The 25,301-nt window shown below is 34.7% G+C and overlaps 1 long non-coding RNA gene across 1 annotated transcript in view; it reads left to right on the top strand.

Moving 5' to 3' along the window:
• The first annotated feature begins 2,655 nt into the window (after positions 1-2,655).
• Positions 2,656-25,301, top strand: part of LOC131803662 (uncharacterized) — a 65,299-nt gene continuing 42,653 nt past the window's right edge. The window contains exon 1 of the long non-coding RNA XR_009342711.1: positions 2,656-3,105. This is a non-coding gene — a long non-coding RNA (uncharacterized LOC131803662). The remainder of the gene's footprint in view (positions 3,106-25,301) is intronic.

The raw sequence follows: 25,301 nt of genomic DNA, 5'->3' as shown, positions 1-25,301 counted from the left end.
CCTTTGTGGGGGAGGTACAAGAAGAAATGTTCCGATCTCTACCATCATTTTAACAGATCCTGTCTTGATAGAAATATTCAGATGTGCCAAGTCTAAATGCAATCGGATATTAATTTCGCTTAATGAATATTGAAAATTCTGACCTTTTGTGGGGGAGGTACCAGAAGGAGTGGACTGATATATACCATATGAACACCAGATCTGTGGTTTATAAAAATATTGTGATGTGTGAAATGTGAAGACAATGGGACTATTACATCACACTTTAAAAGGGTTGCATTATTGAAAATTTTGACCCTTTGTGGGGGAGGTACTTGACTGATATTGTCCATTTGCGCACCTGACCTAGTGCCCATGCAAACTTTGAGCAAAATCGTATTATCGTTTCTCTTTCTGTGCAGAAAATATATTTTTTGAAGATTTCTACCTTTGTGGGGGAGGTACCAGACAGAGTGGAACGATATTGACCATCTGAACACCAGGTCTTGCGTTTATAAAAATATTGGGATGTGTGAAGTTTGAAGACAATCGGATTCTTACTTCACATCTTATAAGCGTAATAATTATTCACCCATTATGGGGGAGGTACTTGATGAAGTGGACTGATATTGTCCATTTGAGCATCTGACCTACCACTCATGCAAATATTGGGATATGCGAAGTTGGAACCAAATTGGGTTATTCTTTCTCTTTCTGTGCAGTAAATTAGTTTCTTTGAAAATGTTGAAATTTTGTGGGGGTGGTACTAGAAGGAGTGAACCGATATTGCCCATCTCCGAACTCGATCTAAGTTTGACAATAATATTACGATGTACCAAGTTTGGATCAAAACGGAAACTCCATTCGAGAGTCGTGCTAACCAGCCAGACAGACGGAAGGACGGACGGACATCTCTAGATCTACTCCAAATTTCCTGAAACGGATTTTGTCCAAAGAGACCTAGGGTCTGAAATCGTTATTTCCACTAGGCACGTTTTGGCCGTATCAAATGATATATAGAGAGGGTATACCATATGGCTGAGGGTATAATCACGGCGGTTGATTCTTGCCCCGCAATTATTTGGCAGCCTTTTTCTTGAACAGAAAGTATTTTAAATCTTATAATTGGTTAAAAGAAGTCCTTGAAAATGTATATAGTTTTTAAATCCATAATTCGTTGCTTAATTTCTCGGCATGAAATCGCAAATTTTTAAAAATTAAACTTTTTTAAGAGTTTTGAAAATTTTTTTTCGGGATACCGAAGTATTTTTTTGTTGCAAGATATTTAGCCTTAATCCCATCGTTGTTGTTTTTATAAAAACAGATTTTGTTTATAAAGTTTAATTTTTTTTAACTTTTTTTTTAATGAATTCCTTTAAAAATTATCGATTGTTTCATGGCATGAAATTCTTATTCGATTTTTATAAAAAAAATATTTAAAAAATCCACAATTTTTTAACGGTTTCTTGCCATAAAATCCCAAAATATGTTAACAAAATTATTTCCTATTGAAAGTTCTCAATTTTTTCAAATCGTAAATTTTCCACAGTCTCTTGACATAAAATTCCTAAATAAATTCTAAAAAAATCCACAATTTTTTTAAGGAATTTCTTTAAAAAAATATTTTGAAAGTCATAATTTTTTGTTGAGAATTGTGATTTATAAAAAAATTCTAGATTTTTCAAGAGTTCATAAAATCCACCATTAATTTTAAAAATCAACAATTATAAAAACTTAAAAATTCAAAATCTTTTTTTTTTTAAAGAAGTCCTTTTTTGGGAGGTTTCTTGGCATGAAATTCTTATTTGATTTTTAAAAAAGTATATTAAAAAAATTAATTATTTTCTACGGTTTCTTGGCATAAAACCCCGAAAAAATGTTTAAAAAATATTAATTTCTTATTAATTTTTTTTAAATCGTAATTTTTTCCTCTGTTTCTTAACATAAAATCCCCAAAATAAATTCTATTAAATTCCGATTTCTTGGCACAAAAATTCTGAAAAAGAATAAAAAAAAATCACTTTTTTAAAAGAATTCATAAAATCAATCATTAAATTTAAGAAATCTCTAATTATAAGTAAATTTGCAGCAAATTCGGAAAATGTGGTAGATTTGAGGAAAATAAAAAAAAAATTATAAACCAAAATCGAAGTTTTTTTAATTCACATTATTTTTTCTTTTCGCATTTTCCATTGAAAAACCTATTAGTTTGATCTAATTTTTAATACAACAATTTTCCATAGAAAATTTTCAAATGAAATTTCTCATATTTTTTCTCACAGTGTCCCAACCCAAATGTTTATGATTACAAAAACATAAAAATAACAACAACAAATTACAAATACAAAATTGCAGCCAACTCCGAAAGGATTGTTGCATCTGAAATATTACAATGGGTCTCTTAATGTAAGTTAAACGCATGCGTTTACGCCTTGTAGCATAATCCTGTTAAATACATGCCAAGAGAGAGAGAGAGAGAGAGAGAGAGAGAGAGAACGAAAATGGGAGAGTAAAACTCTCTCCTTGAAAACACACACCTAACTGGGAAAAACAACAACCTGTGAAACTATGTCAACACTGTCGACGAGAGACAGGTCATTGTTGGGCACAAGCAGAGAGTGTCAAACGAAAGCATAGAAAAAAAGCTTTCTCTGCCTTTTAACCAGGCCCAAACGCAATCAGCCAAAAAAAAAGAAAAACAAAAGTTTATTCCGAATTTCTCATCAATGGACGGACGTTCTGGAGAATCGATGGCCGTTTGTTTTTTGCAGGCCAAACATTTGCCAGTTGCTGTTAAGATTTTATGCGGTAAAGTTGGTCAAAAGTGCCTAACGAGTGCGTGCGGTTATCATCATCGGCCATTGCTCAGTGGTGATGTTTGAGAGTGTGTTTGGAAAAATAAATAAAAAAAAAGAAATGGATTGGGAATAAGCATTTAGCCAGTAACCCTGTGAAGAAAACGGAAAGCCAAGAAAATTTTGTTTTCTTTTGAAAAATCATAAATTAAAAGAAAACCAATGAATGTGTATTCAAAGAAAAAGTGAAAAAAATCGAGTGCAAAAAATTAATAACCCGAAAAATTGTATCGAGGAAAAAATAAATTTTTGGGAAAGCAAAGAAAAAAAGGTGCTTGTTATTTTAAGTTAAGCGTTGCAGAAACAACAACTTTATGATATATTATATTTTTTTTGTCATTTCATTTTTCTCAACTTAAATATTTATTTCACTGCTACACGCACTAATGAAAAACAAACAAACAAACCAGAAAAAAAATTAAAAATAATTAAAACAAAATTTATAACCATAAACCACAACAATGCGACATGAGAAGTACTGAAGACACAGAGAAGATGAAAAAAAAAAAAACAGAAACAAATACCAAAGCCAAGACGGACGCCAACACCCACCCAGCCAGACGCCAACAAAATTGAAAAGAAAACATTGAAAAAAAAAAAACACGAGAAAAAGAAAAACACACGCAAAAGAAAAAGCCCCCGAAAAAGTCGCCAACAAAAGAAAATTGAAAACAACAATGTAAAGCTAAGCGTAAAATATCGAACTGGAGGACTGAGGACTAAAGGAAACAAAATGACAACAAATTCAGGAGATATCGCTTTTCATGTTCTTCTTGTTATTATTTTTTCATTTTGAAAACAAAAAAAAACAACGAAAAATAATAATAATAGTCAACAATAAATAAATTTGTTTTTGTTGTCTGTTGGGATTTTTTTTTTTTGGTTGTTGATGTTTGTTGCAAGGGAACTATTCTAAACGTAACGTGCGCATGTGGGAGCAGTACGCCCCCCCACCCCTCTCTCCATCGCTGGATTCGTTTGTTTGGTGATGAGCTGCTAGCACGTGAAACCACCCCCTAAAATAATAAAATTAATCACATACAAATAAGTCAGTCAGTCTCTCCCTGCTCCAAATAACATTCAATACCGAATAACATCAAAATGTTAATTGGAAATTAACATGGATTGAAATATTAGTTTTGAATGTGGCAATTATAATTATGAGGACAAAATAGAAAAAAAAAAAACAAGAAATTACAGTTATAGGTTTTGTAACTAAGGTCGTACTATTTTGAAATAACAAGATTTTGAATTTAAATACCCTACTAAAATTTGTGAGAAAAAATTATCGTTTAATAGAATGGTCTCAGATTTTCTCATCAACCGAATTTTGATAAAGGTTCGACCAAAATGGCCCCTGCGTATGTCTCCATTGAAGCCTTATGAATGTTTGTCGATTGATAAAAATCTGTTTCAACTAGGGATATTTCAGTCGGCTTTCGATTTAAAGACGTAGGTATTAAAGTAGAAGTTGCCATTTGCTTGTGGTAAAATATCAAAGACAACCTTTCGAAATCGATTTTCAATTTAGAGAGCATAAATTCTGATTTGGCTTTTTATTTTTATATCGGCCAAAAAATTGCAAATACTTTTTAAATGGGAAAATGTATGTCAAATTGCAAACTATACCTATAAAAGAGGGAAAAGTTGGTATGTTTGTTTGTTTGTAATTTATGGACTCGAAAACCGCAGAACACATTTTCCTGAAAATTTCCAAGTATACTACAACATCGCCTGAAAGTAACTTAGGCTATATACATTTTTAAAATTCCACTTGCAAATGGAGATATGGCATCAGAATCGGAGGTACCTCCCAAAAATTTAGATTATATATGCACATATATATTATTGATCGATTACAGATACAATCCCCGAATTTGGAATGCGTATCGGAATTTGGAACAATAATAAATTTGCCAAATTATATTGAAATCGCTTCAGATTTGGATATAGCTCCCATATACATTTTTGGGGCGAATTTGTGTAATTGATGCACCAAACACGCTATGATCTCTATTTTTAATGAAATTTTGAATGTATAACGGAATTTAAAACGTACATACATTTTCCAAATTATATTAAAATCGGTTGAGATTTGGATATAGCTCCCATATATATTTTCGGCCGATTTTACATATTTGATGCACCAAACGCGATATGTATGTCCGATTCCAATGAAATTCGGACAGAGAGACGAAATTTGGTATCAAAAAAAAAATAAATAAATAAATAAATAAATAAATAAAAATGTGCCAAATTATATTGAAATTGGTTGAGGTTTGGGAATAGCTCCCATATATATATTTCGGTCGATTTCATGTCTGTTATACCCCAAACACGATATGTATGTCCGATTCCAATGAAATTTAGAATGTGTGGCGGAAATTGGTTACAATAATAAATTTGACGAATTAATTTGAAATCGGTAAGATTTGGATATAGCTCCCATACATATTCTCGGCCGATTTCACATATTTGATGCACAAAATACGGAATGTACCTCCAATTTCAATGAAATATGGAGGGTGGGACGAAATTTGGTCTAAAAATAAATTTTGTCAAATTATTTTGAAATCGATTCGGATTGGGGTATAATTTTATTAAGAGGCTTTGACCCACAACACCTATGCAATGGTCTCAGGCTAACAGTAAAAAACTACACAACAATTTAATTGAGGATACGATTATTACGGGGAGGTATGTTGTTACCTCAAATTCCCTAATTGCAACAGAAATGTCACTCAACTTCAAAATAATGCAGTTTCCTGCACGCTTGGCATTTGATATATAATTAATAAATTCTAAGGCCAAACCCTTTGTGTATGCAAACTAAATTTGGCATGTTCCTGCTTTTCTCATGGTCAGCTGTTCCTGTCATGTTCCTGCATTGGTAGACCGAGCTACTTGTTTGTTTACACATTAAAGTATTAAAAAAATTACGTTTTTTAAATTTTTAAAGTTTTTTTTTTAACAAAAAAATATTCGTATGTAAAATGTTAAATGCATATAAAATCAAAAGTTGTAGCGAAGCGCACCAGGTTCAGCTAGTCTCATATAAATTCTAAAATAAATTACATATTTTTATACCCTCAGCCATATAACTATATAGCATTTGATACGGCCAAAGGACATTTAAAACCGATGTAGGGGTCCATCCATCTGTCTGGCTAGCTGGTGCGCACGATAACTCTCGAAGCGAGTACCACATAGGTCCAAACCTGGTACATACTCATATTATTGTCAAATTTAGATCGAGTTCGGAGATGGGCAATATTGTTCCACTTCATCTGGTACCTCCCAAACAAAAGGTTAAATGTTCACAGAAAAGGTTAAATGTTCACAGAAAATAATTTACCCAAAGAACAAGATAGATAGACACGATAGATTGCAAACAATGGGAATCCTAATATTTTTATGAGGCTGGTCAGAAAATAGACAATATCGGTCCACTCAATCAATTAACTCCCCCACAAAGGTTAAGCAATTGGAATAATTACAACTATTATAAAATTTGAAATAAAAATCTCTTTAATTATTAAAAAAAAACGAATAAAACCAACCACTGCTTCTGGTACCTCCCCCACAATGGGTCAAAGTTTTAAATAACAATGAAGCTTATAAAGTGCGAAGTGGGCATCCGATTAATTCCAAACTCGGCACATCCTAATTATTCAATTAACACAAGATCAGGTTTGAATCTGGAATGTATTGGTCCGCTCCTTCTGGTACCTCCCCCACAACGGACCACGATTCTGGTACATCCCACTCAAAGGGTAAGAAATTGAGTTGGAGGTCTAAAACTTTTCAGCAGGATGGCCTTTTGGGCGGTTTGATTGATATATGGCGGAGGATTTGGAAATACGTACTAAAAAGTACGAAAAGTAATAAATAGTATTTCATTTGGTAGTTGGGGAAAGAAAAGAACTGGAAATTTGGAGTGAGAGACTTGGTAAAATTTCGCTTTGAGTAAAAGGTTAAACTGGTAATTGGAAATGTTGATATTGGAGTTTTAATTGGCGGTAGTTTTGTGATAAAGTGGTTATTTTAAAAATGTGTGCTACAAGTACACAATAAGTACTAAATAGTACTATGTTTAGTACGATTTGGTGACCAGTTAGTGCTTGAAGTCGGAACTTTGGTATTAAGTTTGCTGTTTATGTGTAGCCTGGAGGGGGTTTCAGAAATGTGTACTATAGTGTTACGAAAAGTACTAAATGGTATCAAATGTGATATTATCTTAAAGAATAGGGCTTGAATCCCGGAATTTTACATTGAGGTCTCCCTTGGTATCTGGAATTGAGCTGGTTTCGGAAATGTGCTACTAAATTGTTGTTGAGACCTCTGTTAGTATCTGGTTTTGAAAAATGGAGATGGTTTTGGAAATGTGTACTATAATTTTACAAAAAGTACAAAATGTTACTAATTTTGGTTCACTGTTGGTATCTAGAATGAACAGATGTAGATTATTTTGTATATACGTACTAAATGTTACTAAATTTGGTATTGACTGAAGAGATAAAGCTGAAATCCTCAAATTTAATATTGAGGTCACTGTTGGTTTCTATGGCTTACATAGAGAATTTAAATTGGTGTCCGAGAGAAAAATTGCATGTGGGCCCACTGTGCAATGGTTTCACTAATATCCTTCACTGTAAACTTCAAACTTAAAGATTTTGGAGAGTTATTGCTATAAAAGGTAAATATTTTCCTATAATTCTTTCTGAAAATGGAAAAACTTCGATACGAAGCAGGAGACACTCGCTAGTCAATAATATTCCCGAAGATTTAAAAACAATTCTCGATTCTTTCTGCTCAGCTATTTTAAAAATATTTTTAAAAATCATCGATTTTCGTATGGCATTTTTTTGGAAATATTTTGTAAAAAAATTTACAATTTTTGGTTAATTAAAAAAAATTGACTCGAAGACCTGAAAAAAAATTTTCCAACAAAGCCCAAGGTCTTTTTCTGTTTTAGAAGACCTTAAAATATTCGAGTTTTTTTTTGGTCATTGAAAGTTTTTGAAAAAATCCATTTTTTCGGGAAGAAATACTCAAACTTATTTAAAAAAAAATTTACATTTTCGAAATATAAAATGTTGAAAATTTTAAACTATTGAGAATTTGATACCAGAAGAAACGTGTCAAAAATTTCCGATTTTTAAAAATGTCAGCCAAATATCATGTTATTGGAAGGATATATTAACTTTGATAGTCTTTTAGCCTTTTATGGGATTCAAGAAACGTACTCGAAAGAATAAACCAATATATCCTATATAGGGAGCAATTTCTGCTAGAGAGTGCGGCAACATAGTTCATTTTTATATCTAGTGTTGGGAAAAATATTTAGCATTATTTAACCTAGATATTAATATAAGGATGTGAGAATTTTACGCTTGGTTTTGGGTTCTGTTTGCTTTTTTATAATATATTAGAGTTTTAAAAATGTTGAACGTTCAGGGGATGGTACCAAAAAAGAAAATCGACTGATATATTCAATTTTTTAATTGAACCTTATCCTATGCTGCCATGTGCTGAGTTTGAAGAAAATCGTAAACAAGTTTTATTATGAGGAATGTATTAGACTGTGTGAACCAATATTTTCTGATTTCTCATCTGACCTAAATCGGATATTAATATTGCCATGTGGCACATATGGCAACATTAGGGAGCTCCCTTCCTTTTATATGAACTTAGTCCAACGGTCTTGACTTTACGTTGGAAATATTGTAAAATGTGTTAGTTTTCCTACAATCCCATTGTAAATCCCAGGATAATTTTTCACCTATACCACGCTTACTTTCACCTTTAATTGCTTATACTATGTGAGACAATTTTTGCAAATACGATGAAAGTCTCCAAATGAAGTCCTTCGAGATATAACCCATAACAATTTATACCATTCAACATTTTTTATACGACGAAAGTTCATCGCCACTTATCCACCACTCATAAAATATTCAAATCTGAAAAGGTTAAAATGTCTCATAAATAAATCAATTTTTCAATTTTCAAAATAAAAATAACAATCAATGTCCCGCCATGGGGGCAACGGGGTTGGTTATCGATTCCGAGACTGAAATATTACAAAAAGCAAAAACAATGAAGAACAACAAAAGAGAATGGTGTTAATATTGATTACAATGTAAACGCTGTTTTGTTCGTTTGCCACGTCGTCATCACCACCATGATTTTATGTCAACAAAATAAGCGATAATCGTGAAATAGTTACTCGTATCATGGCAAATTGTCAGGTGTATTTGTGGTCACATGTTAAGTGGGAGAGATGTTCCGTTTTTTTTTTAATTATCGTGATTGTGAAATTTTGTGAAGAATTTGACAATTGTTGTATAAAGCAACATTTTATATTACTTTGAAGCATCAACTCGAAAACGAGTCGAGGAAAAATGGATCAAAAAATTTAGAAAATTTTTGCATTTTCTTTGCAACATTTATGGAAATAATGATTTCTTTTCGTTTGTGACTTATAATGAAATTTGACGAAAAATATTTTTATCTTTAGCGTCATCCTCCTAAAATTATGTTCTGCAGAAGAATTTGGCATAAACTCACACCAACTTTAACTGGCGTTGTGTCAACCTAGTTCATAGTTCAGTGCACCCGTTCCTAAACGTATGAGTGATTTTATAAGTCTCATTTATTTCATATCACTCATACGCAGAAACGGCCGGAGTGCACGAAACTACATAAGGAAGTAAAACGCTAAAATGTGTTGTTAATATTTATTTAGACGTGTAGGTAAGAGATAGAGTTCCCTAAGAAATAGTTCACCGAAGTATTTCATTTTCATACTTCATCTTATACAGGTAAAAATATTGGGCAAAATTTCAAAAAATCTAACATTTATATCCATTTTTATGCTAAATCATAAATTCCATATTTATCATATTCAGGTTTCTGGTTGAGAAAAATATTTAGATATGGCAAAAATCGCTGACTTGTTTCGTAAGTTATGACAGATTATAGTGTTGAAAATTGTGACCCTTTTTTGGTGAGGTACCAGAAGGAGTTCGAAGATATATATCATCTTCACAAGAGATCTTGTGTTAGAAAAAATATTTGTATGTGTTTTTTGCATTTGGAGAGAGTTGGAGAGTTGGAGAGAGTTGGATGCGTATTTCGTTTTTTTTTTTTTTGAGCGTTTTGTTTTTCTAAATCTTGAACCCTATGTAGAAATGAAAGAATTGGTCCGATCTCAAAAATTGTTAAAAGTTGGTCATGTGTTGATGAGAATATTAAGATGTGCCAAGTCTGAATTGTATGGGATGTTAAATTCGTTTTTATGGGCATCATGGATGTTCAAAATTTTGACCCTTTGTGAGAGGGGTACCAGTAGGAGTGAACTGATGTATTCCATCTTCACAACAGATCTGGTGTTAGTAGAAATATTTAGATGTGTGAAATATGAAGAGAGCCGGATGCTTATTTCAGATTGTATAATCGTTTTGGTTATTTAAAACTTTACGCTTTGTGGGGGGAGGTACAAGAAGGAATGGTCCTATTTCTACCATCGTTATAACAGATCTTTTGTTAATTGAAATATTGATATGAGCCAAGTCAGAATGGAATCGGATGTTAATTTCGCGTTTTATGAGCTTCGTGTATATTCAAAATATTCACCCTTCTATGGAGGAGGTACCAGAAGGAGTGGACCGATGTATTCCATCTTCACAGCAGATGGGACTGCACCGATATTGTCCATTTTCGCACCTGACCAATCACTGATGCAAATGTTAGGATTTGCAAAGTTGGAGCAAAATCGGATTATTCTTTCTCTTGCTGTGCAGTTAAATATTGCTTTACAAATTTCGACCTTTTATGGGGGAGGTACCAAAAGGAGTGGACGGATATTGCCCATCTCGAACTTGATCTATGTTTCATAATAATATTACGATGTACCAGCATTGGGCCAAATCTGATACTCCCTTCGAGACACCAGACAGGTCCAAGGTGACCTAGGGTCTAAAACTGTTATTCCGATGAGGCACGTTTTGGTTTCAATTGAAAAGATTAATATTCCTGGGAATTCGTGCATTTTAGATATTTAACTCTCAAGCGAGCCAAGAAAAGGGATTTTTGGTCTTTATTTCAAAAAATGGTTAAAAACTTACATTAAACTGAAACGTAACAAGTAAAGAAAATTCTACAAAATTATTTGTCATAGAATTCTACTACAGGTCCTAGAGGAGTCTAAATTTAAAAGTCTAAATTAACTCTATGTATACCCTCTGTAGCTATATGCCTGAGGAGAAGAATTTGTATCGGCGTTTTTAAAAAGTTTAAATGGAAAAGTAATTCTCTTCCACACTTTTAGTTATTTTAGGTATGTGGTGTCTTCGACAATATTGCAGATAAAAATACGGGGGATATTTTGATCTCAAGGAATTTTTAACTCCCAAGCGAGCCAAGAAAGAAACTCACTTTAAACATAATCGTAACATGTCAAGAAATTCTACAGAATTATTTGTCATAAAATTGTACTAAAGGTCCTAGAAGACGTCAAAAGATTAAATTAACTCTACTTTCATAATCAGCTGCATCTTCCCCTGACCTTTTTTAAAAAACTGAATTTTGCCGCACAATGTAATTATTGGAAAATTGTAGTTTTGTCTCTTAGTGCATTCTACTGAGTTTTTCTTCTAACATTTTTTTTGGTGGCACAGTGTAATTTGTTTGTTTGTTTTTTCTTCTCTTTGAATAGCTTTTCTTTGGAGCACGTCTTTTAGCAGATAATTCCATTTTAAAATGTATTTTTTCTTTTGAATTCGTTCTCCTCCTCCAACTGTTTGTTGTTGTGGCATTGTTCTTAGAAAAGTTGAAAACATTTTTCACCTTGAACCAACATTGCGGTAAGGTTGTTAAGTTTCTTTCTTCTTGTTGTTGTTGTTGTTGTATTTTTGTTTTAAATTTTTACTTGCACGTACTTAACATATGGTTTCGGTTCTCTTAATTTCCTTTGTGACTTGGAAATGGAAAAAAAAACGCACAACACACAACAAAGGTAACAAAAGGCGTATAAGCTGCCCAAATTAAAATATTCATTATACGCAGTGATGGTAATTTGAAAAATATTAGTAGTGTGAGTGTGTGTGTAGGATGGAAGGGAAGGTTCACAGCAGTGCAGGAGGTCATATGACAGATGGTCTGGTAAACACTACAAGGCTTTGGGATTTTTTTTAAGGGGAAAAAACTATACTTTATTGAAAAGAATTCTCCTTTTTGCTTGAAACCACAATCATTTTAGATCATTCGAATCAAGATGGCGCAAAAGTAATTCTCCTATCAGAAAATGCTATAAACTTCACGATTGGCCCCTGATGTCTTAACTACAGCAAAAACAAAAAAAAATATATCGGAATGTCTGTCAAGTATATACTGGGTGAGAAAAAAAAAACTGCAAAAAAGTAAAACGCCAACATTTTTACATTATTTTTTTAGAATTTGTTGAATGAAAGAAAAAAATGTAGGAAATGGCATCAAATTTTGGAATAAGTTTAGATTTGTTCGAATTGGTCACATTTGGCTTGAATTATGGCCTTCAAACGGCCAATGAAACAATTACACGCTGCACGAATGTTGCTCTGATGTATTTTGGCCCATTCCCGGCGAAGCGCTTGCTTGAGGTGGCCGTCGACACTTAGTGCCAACCTTGCTTTAATTCTCCAGGCACAATAGTCCAACGGATTGGTATCCGGAGATTTTGGTGGCCATTGTCCGCTGGAAATGAAGCGAGGAACTTCTTTTGTAACCATTCTTGGGTGACGCGTGCTGAGTACGATGGTGCTGAGTCCTGTTGGAATGCCCAAGGTCTGCGGCCAAAATGTTTGGGTGCCCAAGGCTTTAATACACCCTCCAGAATATTTTCGCGATAATATTCAGCATTTATTCTGATGCCACGGTCGCTTTATACGAGCGGAGAGCGACCATCGGCTGTTATGGCGGCCCACACCATCACCATGGCCGGCGCTTGAGTTCTGGTGGCCAACCGGAGGTGCATATTTTCAGCTGACCTTTTTGGCAAGTAAACACGATCATTTTGTTTGTTCACTCATCGGAGAAAACTAAATTCGGCAGTTCACCACTTTCGGCCAAGTGAAGCAACTCTTTAGCTCTTTTGAGTCTATTTTCGTTCTATTGCGGTGTAAGTTCTTGGAATTCTTCTTTTTGGAATTGCAATGGCTTTATCCCGAGCTCATTTTTTAATATTTGCCAAATGGAATATTGCGATATGATCAGCTCACAAGCCATTTTTCGGTCACTGCGACGCGGGTTTCGATCAAGTCGCTTCTTTAGTTTTCGATCCATTTCTGCTGATGTTGCGTTTTCTTCCGTCCACTTCCTTGACGTCGGGCTACGCTACCAGTATCAGGGTAATGAGCGATGGTATTTATTCACATTCACATGCTGGAGTGCTCTAACGATAGCCACATGTGGTTTTCCAGCCAAATATAAAGAAATCGCACTATCAGGCTTAAATTCCATCACGAATAACTTTTTTTTCTGGAATAGTCTCACCGCAATGCTTTTGTGCGCTTATAACCAATATAATGAGCTGTCACTGGAATAATTTTAACAGCTGTCGGACGAGTGGCTTAGAAATGACAGCAGTCTGAAGTTGGTTGATATGTTTTCATCTCACCCTTAAGTAGGTAAACTTTCGATGTTTTTTTTTTGGCTAACATTAGGGGCCAATCGTAAAATTTATTGCATTTTCTGATAGGAGGATTTCTTTTGAGCCACCTTGAAATTTAATATTCAACATTTTTTTTACAAATTCTGAAAATTATATTTTAAAAACAGATTCTATTTAAATTTTCCGCACGTTTTTCAAATTGAATCTTGATTTTTAAACTATTTTATTTTTCTTGACATCCAAACCTTTTGCCATCATTGCACCTGCATTTCTTCTCATCTTTGTTTTACAATGTGACCACAATATTACCTTGAACCACATATTACGGTAATTTTTGTTGTTGTTGTTGTAGTGACGGCGGTTTAAATATTAACAAATTAAAAACATATGTTGAATTTTCAGACACACCACTAACCTTACCCCCAATTCCAAGGCGCATTTCTTTTACAGCGACTTGTTGTAAAAGTATTCAACATTTAATTGGGCACCGTCACAGCGTATGAGGTTAATTACCACCCCACCACACTTGGTTCGAAATATTAATAATACACCACAATGAACGTTTTTAAGCGTTTTATTACTCTTAAATTTTGAATTGAAAATGAAATGTTGAAATATGTTGTGTTGCTTTTTTGGGGTGTAGTTTTGAGTAAAAATTACGAAAGGGATTTAAGGTAATGGTGGGTAACGATGCCATCTAAGGTGGCTTATTAAAAAGTGGTGATGAATTTTAAAATAATTCCAACATTCTGCTGAACACACAGATCGAATTCACAATAATTTATATGGATTTCGAAAATTTAGGAAATAGTATCGAAAATATTAATTTTTAATGGATTTTTTGATATAGGTTAGCTTAGATTGATGTCCATTCAAAGGGAAAGAGATCTTCAAGACAGTTTTTAGTTTTTTTTTATGGAGAACAGTGTTGGCATGTTTTTTTCTGGATACCGTTGTATTTTGCTGTTGCAAAATAATCAGGCTTAATCTCATTGTAGTTGTTGTTTTTTGAAAACCTATACCAATAGTGTGCATTTTGTGTGGCTCTGAGGTTCAGTACACCCGTTCCTAAACGTATGAGTGATTTCATAAAACTCATATATTTCTTATCACTCATACGCAGAGTTTTCATACAAACAATCGGAGGCCACGAAACTAGATAAGGCATTAGTTCGTTCGATTGATTCCTGAGTTCTGAAATTTGATTAATTGAATTCTCAGCAACTCATAATGGTCTTTTGGAGATTTGTCATATTGTTGTTGAAAAATCGTCAGGCAAAATCCCATTATTGTTGTTTTTATAATTTGTCAAATTTTTTATCGCATGAGATTTTCTTTAATTTGACAAACAATTGAGAATTGTACATGTTTTTATTATTTAATATTTTTTACACCCTACAACACCATGTGTTGGTGGCATTATCCACAGGTATCAAATATAACCGGTTCTCGCGAAATTCTTCTGGGAAATTAAAAACCAGTCTATACGGAACTTTGCAATGGGGGTAAAATTGAATTTTGACCGTAAAAACCAAAATTACCGAAACTGTGGGGTTTCCACAAGGAAAAATGTAACGATGACAAAATCCTGCCTATAAATCGCCGAATAATTCATTATATATTTGAGAAAAAAATCTGAATGATTTTTTTAAAAAAAAAAAGTCCCATTATATATCCATGTACATTCTAGGGTATCACATTTTTATACCCTCCACCATAGTATGGAGGGTATATAAAGTTTATCATTCCGTTTGTAACACCTCGAAATATACATTTTAGACCCCACAAAGTATATATATATATATATTCTTGATCAGCATCAAATTTTATGTTGATTTAGCAATGTCCATCCGTCTATTCGTCTGTCCATCTGTGTAAATCACTCTCGCTTCCGAATGAAATGAAGTAAGTTGTTAAAAATTTACTCAAATGTGTTTTATGTCTGCAGGACTTTTGGTATTGAAAATGGGCCATGTAGATCCATGTCTTCGTATAGCCCCAACATAACGCTTCCTCCCGATATACGGTATTTTGATGATTTTAGTGACATTTTTTTACCGGAATTGTTTCAAATTTGGTATTTAAAGTTCGTAATGGATACTAAAGCCTATGACAGAAAATTGTGCGTGCAGGTCCACGTTTTATAACCCCCATGGTACCTCCCTATATTCGGTATTTTGATTATTTTAGCTACAATTTTTTTCAAGTTTCGCATTTGAATTTTGTAATAGCTTATGACAAAAGTTACCCATGCAGGTCCACGTCGTCGTATAGACCCTAATATACGGCAACATTTGGTATTTTTAAGATTTTAACAGAATTTTTAAGGGATTTTTCTGAAAATTGCCAAATTTGTACCAAATGGTGGAGGGTATTCAAAGTTCGGTTCGGCCGAACTTTCAGCTTTTTTACTTGTTTTGTAGAAAAATATTCTATTTTTTACTAGTTGAAATAGTTGCGAATATCAGCCATATGGCTAGTGGGTATTCTGGCTGGTGCGTATTCGATTTGGCCCAAACCTTGTACATCGTAATATTATTATCAAACTTAGATCGAGTTCGGGGATAGGCAATATCGGTGGTCTGCTTCTGGTACCTCCCCACAAAAGGTTGAAATTTTCAAAAAGTATATTTTTTGCACAGAAAGAGAAAGGATAATCGGATTTTGCTGTACCTTTGCAAATCCTAATAATTGCGTCAGTGCTACGTCAGGTGTGAATATGGGCAATATCGGTCGACTCCATCAAGTGCCTCCCCCACAAAGGGTAAAAATCATGAATAATTACAACTCTCATAAAATGTGATGTAAAAGTCCGATTGTCTTCAAATTTCACACATCGCAATATTTTTATCAACCCAAGGTCTGGTGTTAAGATGGAACATATCGGTCCGACCTTTCTGGTACCCCCCACACAAAAGGTCGAAATTTTCAAAAAATATATTTTTTGCACAAAAAAGAAAGGATAATCCGATTTTGCTCCAGCTTTGCAAATCCTAATATTTGCGTCAGTGCTAGGTCAGGTGAGAAAATGGACAATATCGGTCCACTCCATCAAGTGCCTCCCCCGACAAAGGTTCAAAATTTAGAATAATTACAAATCTTATAAAATGTTACGTAAGAGTTCGATTGTCTTCAAATTTCACATATCCCAATATTTTTTTTTAACCCAAGGTCTGGGGAGAAGATGGGATATACAGGTACACTCCTTCTGGGAACTACAAAAAAGGTTTACAGTTTCAAATAACCAAAGCGATTATAAAATCTGAAATAAGCATCCGGTTCACTTCATATTGCATACATCCTATTATTTCTACTAACACAATATCTGCTGTGATGATGGAATATATCACTCCACTCCTTTTGGTACCTCCCCCATAAAGGGTTAACATTTTGAATAATTACAACTCTCATAAAATGTGATGTAAGAGTCCGATTGTCTTCAAATTTCACACATCCCAATATTGTTATTAACCCAAGGTCTGGTGTTAAGATGGAATATATCGGTCCACTTCTTCTCCTCCACCTCCCTCACAAAGGGTTAAAATGTCAAATATCCATGAATTTAAAAAAACGCGAAATTAACATCCGATTCCATTCAGACTTAACTCATCTCAATATTTCTATGAACACAAGATCTGTTATAAAGATGGTAGATATCGAACCATTTCTTCTGGTACCTACCCCACAAAGGGTCAACATTTTGAATATCCAAGAAGCTCATAAGACACGAAATTAACATCCAATTCCATTCAGATTTGTACATCTCAATATTTCCATCAACACAATATCTGTTTTAGAGATGGTAGAGATCAGACCATCTCTTCTAGTACCTCCCCCATATAGGGTTCAAGATTTTGAAAAACAAAACGCTCAAATAAAGCAATATAAGTCTCTCTCTTTTTAAATTTCACACATACCAATATTTTTACTAACACAAGATCTGTTGTGAAGATAATATATATCTGCGAACCCCTTCTGGTCTTCACCAACACATAAGATCACAATTTTCAATACTTTTATATGTCATAACTTGTGAACCAATAAATATTTCTCTATATCTAAATAATCGAACATTGGCTGAGGGTATTCGGCAAAACCGACGGATACTTTTTAACTTGTCTTTTTTTATAAAAACATTACACTTTTACTAATAATGTATCTTAAAGAAAGGGCTCGACTAATGACATCAGCTTCCCTATAAATACCTTTTCTACATTTTCTGAAGGCCATTGGAAAACATTGCCCAACCGAACTTCAAAAACATCATCATTTCACACTAATTTAAATTTAAATTGGAATTTAGCAAAACAACAACCTCCCATAACTACCCAGGGAAAGTTCTTTCTTTTTTGTTTCATTATATCAAGGGTTTCATTTCCATTCGATGGTGTCCCTAGAGTTTTATAAAAAGTCCTTTGAGGATACCAAATGAATGAAGGCAAACAGCAAAAACACAGCAGCTACTTTCCTTGGAATCCTTGGAGCTGTTCTGCCAACATTTCATTTTTGTTTTTTTCTTTTCCTAAATATATTTTTATTCGCATTTTGTTTACTTCTATTACCAGGAGGATAGATAAAATATGAAAGAAATTGAATTTGAACACACCTTGAAATAAAATCGAATTTCAGGGAAAAACAGAGCACACATAAACACTAACAAAGGGGTGAATGAAAGGATGACGACGTGGATTGAGGTGTGCCATGTCTATTTGGATGTGAAATATATATATTTTTTTGCTGATGGCATTATAGCTTTTGGCCAGCAATTTTCGAAATAGAGGTCGAAGGTTATTTGGTGATGCAAGAAGGACCTTGTCAGAAAATACGTTACTTCAAAGAAGGGAGAGATTCCATATTAAATGAAGGAAATATTTGAGTGATTGGTGGATTTATCATAGGTTAAGGTAAATCGATTGAGGCTGTACTGATGAGCAACGAACTGAAAATTCATTAGAGAAGAGGACTCGAATTAAATATAAAATTTTATGGATATGAAATTCAGGCATATGAACAGAATTTTCTATCAGAAAAGGTATAACCCATTTGTCATCTACCCCAGGCGAATCTTTCAATTTTGCACGAGAACCATTATTGGTGCACAGGCGTGTAAGAAGGCTGGATTTTAAAAAAGTCGTACTTAGAGGAAACGAAAAGTACTAAAATGTACTAAAATGGAATGTATTGGGCAAGCGGATTGGCCTAGAATTCTGAAATTTAGAATGAGAGTCACTGATGGAGTCCAAGATATACCAAAGGCTTCTTGAAAATTCTAATTTAAGGGTACGAAAAGTTCTAAAATGGTACATAACTTCCAAAATGACACCATCTGACACATTCGTACGAAAAGTGGTTGAAATCTGAAATTTGATATTAGGGTCGCTGTTCATGTGTAACCTGGACATATGGAGGTGGTTTCGCACCAAAATTGTAAATTATGTCCTTTGTACGAAAAGTACCGAATAGTACTATATTTGGTACTAGGTGAAGGGAAAGAGATAAAATTCTGAAATTAGAAATGAGTTGAGACTGGGTGTAGGTTTTGAAATGCGCCTTATATTTATAAACAAAGTACTAAATGGTACTAAATTTGGTATTGTGAGAAAGGACAGGGTTGTGAAATGGAGATGGTACAATTTGGTAATGGGTGAACTTATAGTGCATGAAATCTCAAATTTGGGATAAGGATCGCTATTAATGTGTACCCTGTACATATGGAGACAGCTTCGGAAATGTGTACCATATTTGTACGAAGAGTACAAAGTAGTACTAAATTTGGTATTGGGTGAAGAAATAGAGATAAAATTCTGAAATTTGATATTTAGATTACTGATGGTATATGTGTTTAAAATTTGACGGTTGTTTGGAAATGCGTCTCATATTTGTGCGAAGAGTTCAAAAATGGTACTAAATTTGGTTTTAGATGAAGGGATAGGGCTGGAATCCTCAAATTTGATTTTTGTAAATTGAGAAATGGAGATAGTTTTCGAAATGCGTATAAAATGTCTTCGTACAAAAACTCGTAAATTATGTCATATTTGGAACAATTAGGTATTGAGTGAATAGAAAGTGCTTGAAATCTGAAAATTTGTATTAGGGTCAGTGTTCATGTGTAGCCTGAACATATGGAGTTGGTCTCGGAAATGTGTACTATAATTGTACGAAAAGTACAAAATGAATGAGAATCTTGAGTTAGTAGAAATAATCAGACGTATGAAATATTAAAAGAACCGAATGCTTATTTCGGATTTAAAAATCCTTTTGGTTATTAAAAACTTTAACCCTTTGTGGGGGAGGTACCAAAAGGAATGGTCCGATCTCAAGCATCTTTATAACAGATCTTGAGTTTATGGAAATTATGAGATGTACCACGTCTGAATGGGATCGGATGTTAATTTCGCGATTTATAAGTTTCATGGATACTCAAAATGTTGACCCTATGTGGGAAGGAGTTAACCGATATATCCCATCTTCACAGCAGATCTTGAGTTAGTAGAAATAATGGGATGTGTGAAATACGAAGAGAGCCGAACGCTTATTTCCGATTTTATGATCGTTTTGGTTATTCAAAACTTTAACTCTTTGTGGGGGAGGTACCAGAAGGAATGGTCCGATCACTATCAATTTTATAACAAATATTGTGCTGACAGAAACATTGAGATGTGCCAAGTGTGAATGGAATCGACTGTTAATTTCTCGTTTTATAAGCTTCATGGATATTCAAAATTTTTACCCTTTGGGAGGGAGGTGCAAGAAGGAGTGGACCGATATATTCCATCCTAACACCAGACCTTGGGTTAATAAAAGTAGTGGGATTTGTGATATTTGAAGAAAATCGGACTCTTAGATCACATTTTATAAGGGTTGTAATTATTCAAAATGTTGACCCTTTGTGGGGGAGGTACTTTTCGCACCTGACCTAGAACTGACGCAAATATTAGGATGTGCAAAGTTGGAGCAAAATGGGAGTATTATTTCTCTTTCTATGCAGTAAAATATTTTTTTTCTTTTGAAAATGTCGACCTTTTGTGGGTGAGGTACCAGAAGGAGTGGACCGATATATTCCATCTTTACACCAGGCCTTGGGTTAATAAAGGTATTGGGATGTGTGAAATTTGAAGACAATCGGAGTCTTATTCATAATTTTGACCCTTTGTGGGGGAGGTACTTGATGGAGTGGACCGATATTGTCAATTTTCGCACCTGACATAGCATTGATGCAAATAATAGAATTCGCAAAGTTTGAGCAAAATTGAATTAATGTTTCTCCTTCTGTGCAAAAACTATATTTTTTGAAAAATTCGACCATTTGTGGGGGAGGTACCAAAAAGAGTGGACCGATTTTGCCCACCTTAACACCAGACCTTGGGTTAATATAAATATTGCGATTTCTAAAATTGGAAGACAATCGGACTCTTACATCACATTATGAGAGTTGTAATTATTCAAAATTTTGACCCTTTGTGGGGGAGGTACCAGAGGGAGTGGTTCCATATTGTCCATATTCGCTCCACACCTAGCACTGATGCAAATATTAGGATATGCAAAGTTGGAGCAAAATCGGATTATCCTTACTCTTTTTGTGCAAAAAATAAATTTTTTTGAAAATGTCGACCTTTTGTGGGGGAAGTACCAGAAGGAGTGGACCGATAGTGCCCATCTTCGAACTCGATCTAACTTTGACAAAAATATTATGATGTACCAACTTTGGGTCAAATCGGATACTCCCTTCGAGGGTTATCGAAGGGAGTATCCAGCCAGCCAGTAATTATTCAAAAATTTGACCATTTGTCGGGGAGGTACTTGAGGGAGTGGACCGATATTGTCTGTCCATTTTCACACCACACCTAGCACTGATGCAAATATTAGGACATGCAAAGTTGGAGCAAAATCGGATTATCCTTTCTCTTTCTGTACAAAGATTATATTTTTTGAAAATTTCGACCTTTTGTGGGGGTGGTACCAAACGGACTGGACCGATATTGCCCATCTCCGAACTCGATCTAAGTTTAACAAAGATGTTACGATGTACCAAGTTTGGACCAAATCGGATACTCCCTTCGAGAGTTATCGTGCGCACTAGTCAGCCAGCCAGCCAGACAGACAGACGGATGGACGAACATCGCTAGATCGACTGCAAATGTTCTGAAACGGATTTGGTTCAGAGAGACCTAGGGTCTAAACCCGTTATTTCGATAAGTCACGTTTTGACCGTATCAAATGATGAACCATATGGCTGAGGGTATAAAAATTCTGCTTAAAATACATCCGAATAATATAAAAGCAACATGTTTATTTTCGATCGGAAGCTAGATTGATTTTCACAGACGGACAGACAGACATTCGGATGGACATGGTTAAATTGACGTAGGATTTTGTGCTGATCTAGGAAATCTATACTGTGTGGGGTCTAAAATGCTTATTTAGAGGAGTTAAAATAGGAAAGACAAACTTAATGTACCCTCCATAGTTTGGATAGAGTTTGTATCATTCTGTCATCAACAGTAGCTGACTTCGTTTGTGACCATAAACATTTTTTATAAAAATTTTAAATTCCCCTCCAAAAATTGAAAAAATATCCCAAAAATTATATGCCACCATAGGATCTAGCCAATCGAAGAATAATAATTTAATATATCCATCAAGGTAACACAATCAAAGTATGACATTAATTTCATCCCACTCCCACACGCACGCACACACACCCTTACATATTTCCATACATCGACGAATACGCATTTACAACCACCTACGAGTGTGTGTGTGTAAGATTCCCACTGTTCTATTTATGAGAACTACGCAGTTTCCAACAATGTTATATTTATCTTTTATCCTACCTCAACATAAAAATGGAAGCAAAACACACACACACACACACACGAAAATACAAGCAAAACACCACAACACAAATACACACACACACATACACAGCAGCAAGTATTTGTGTAAGTTGGTCATGTATATACAAACACACCTTAACAACACATAAAAATCTGTATACACTCAGCTTGTATATACATATACACAAAAATGTGTGTGTGTATGTATGTATGTGAGTGTATACATAATTCTACGAATTCTGTATTTAGAGCTTAGTCTTTAAAAATTGCCATAATGAAATTCTACCATCCCTAACCTTATAAACACACATACAGACACACACACCTACCTACATAGATAAATACCCAGTGGAGTATCTACGTATTAGTGTTTGAGAGTGTGTCTCTCTCTGTGTGTCTATCAGTGTTACATTATCTGGATTTCTATTAACGAGTTCTTTCCTTTGTTCTGGCAAAAATCATAAAATTGAAGACAATATCGTCGTTGTCTGTGGTGTACTTTACAACATCTCTCTCCCTCCTCTCTCTCTCTCACTCCTTTCGTCTGTGGCATTTCGTTCCTGCTCTCCATTCATTCGACTATAGTTAGATGGGCAATGTTTCCGAAAGCGTAGAGTAAAGATAATCTCAATACATGGATAGCATAATAAACAATGTTAAATCTCATAGCAGCAGCAGCAACAACAACATGACGAACAACAATAAAAGGAAACATCAGAAAAAAAAATAGAACGTTGTAAAAATGTGTCCCATATTTTAATGTAAAAATATCTTTTTTGTTATCATTTGCTGGTATGATTGAGAGTTGTAGAAAACGATTACAGGATAAGGGTATCGCAGGATAAGTGCTAAACTGTAATGTGCTTAGAACGTTTTTTAATTAAGAAAAGTGGAAAGAAAAGCGGATAGGAGAAAATTTAATTAAACCCGCCTCAAGGTAATGGCATAAAAAATGTCATGTTAAAAATGTTGTAATTTATTTGAATGCCTTTCTTCATAAGTAGAGTAAATTTAGTAACAAAATATCGAGGCATTCGCCAAGGAGCATATAGATATTTATTCACATCCTTTTTGGGATATTACGCATTGAAAACTGTCCGCATTGGTTTACATACATTTTATACAATTAACCACATAATTATAGTACACAACATTAGTCCTAGACCGAATATCAATATATAGCAACGGTCTCTGGTTCCTTTTACTCTGCTGGAGTCGATGTCCGGCCCAAATCAATGCTGTTCATATTCTATCCTATAGTAGACGGCCTCTGGGTCCATCTACCCTACAGCAGACGGCCTCGGGTTCCATCTACTCTGCAGTAGACGGCCTCTGAGCCCATCTACCCTACAGTAGACGACCTCTGAGCCCATCTACCCTACAGTAGACGGCCTCGGGGTCCATCTACTCCGCAGTACACGGCCTCTGAGCCCATCTACTCTGCAGTAGACGGCCTCTGAGCCCATCTACTCTCCAGTAGACGGCCTCTGAGCCAATCTACTCTGCAGTAGACGGCCTCTGAGCCCATCTACTCTGCAGTAGACGGCCTCTAAGCCCATCTACTCTGCAGTAGACGGCCTCTGAGCCCATGTACTCTCCAGTAGACGGCCTCTGAGCCCATGTACTCTGCACTAGACGGCCCCTCTGCAGAGTATATGGACCCAGATGTATGCTCTTTGTATTGTGAAGGAGTGGATCAAAATTGTTCACTTTTCATCTAACTTGTCTCTGATATAAATATTACGAATTGTCAGATTCAGACTATGCTTATGTGGCAATATTGTTTTTTTTTTTTAATTTTGAATTTTTTTGTGGGAGGACAAAAAATAATGACGGAGCTATAAGAAGAAATGGGTTACATTTGCATCTAATTTTGTGTTGGCAGAAATATTTAGGTGTGCTAAGTTTTAAAAGAATCAGATGCTTAGTTTAAGTTTTTAATTAAAATTTTTGTGGATGAGGTACCAGAAGAAGAAGTCTGATCTTTACAATCTTTATATATTATGTACGACATAGATAGAAGTATCGGAATGTGGGAATTTTGAAGACAATCGGTCTCTTCTTTTACATTTTGTTGTTGAAAATGTTGGCCCTTTGTCGGGGAGATATCAGTATTAGAGGTCCGGCCCATTCCATGTTCAATATTGAAATGTGACTACTTTGAAATCGGACTTTCAATTTGCTGTTAAGATTGTCCAAAATTGTGACAATTTGTGGAGGAGGTACCAAAATGGAATTTCCCTCACAAAATTTTTGGTTGGTGGGATGAACCAAGTTCTTTAAAAAAAACACAGATGCTACATTTTCGTTTTGCGAGAGTTTTGGTTTTTCGGCATTTTGACCCTTTGTGGAAGGGGTCCTTGAAGGTGTGGACCGATATATTCCATTTTAAGCACCTGAGCACTGATGTAAATTTTATGATTTGCAAAGTTTGGACAAAATTGGATATCAAATATCTCTTTCCAAGAGATAAATTATTATCTCTGAAATTTTTGTTTCCTAATGGGGGGGAGGTTCCAGGGAGTATGGTCCAATATTGTCCATTTCCGAAATAAATCAAGGTTTGTTAGTAATACAGGGTGAGATGAAAAAACTGCAGTCAACTTCAGACTGCTGTCATTTCCAAGCCACTCATCCGACAGCTGTTAAAATTACTCCAGTGACAGCTCATTATATTGTTTACAAGCGTACAAAAGCATTTTGGTGAGAATTTTCCACATAAAAAGTTATTCGTGATGGAGTTCAAGCGTGATAGTGTGATTTCTTTATATTTGGTTGGAAACCCACGAGTGGCGATCGTTAGAGCACTCCAGCATTTTAACGTAAATAAATATTTTGTGTCTCGTACCATCGCTCGTTACCGATTACGTGACACTGGTAGTGAAGTCCGACGTCAAGGAAGTGGACGGAAGAAAACAGCAACATCAGCAGAAATGGTTCGAAAAGTAAAGAAGCGACTTGATCGAAACCCGCGTCGCA

This window comes from Musca domestica, unplaced genomic scaffold, assembly GCF_030504385.1.
Source record: "Musca domestica strain aabys unplaced genomic scaffold, Musca_domestica.polishedcontigs.V.1.1 314, whole genome shotgun sequence".
NCBI classification, from domain to species: Eukaryota; Metazoa; Arthropoda; class Insecta; order Diptera; family Muscidae; genus Musca; species Musca domestica.
This window is presented reverse-complemented; position numbering and strand designations above follow the sequence as displayed.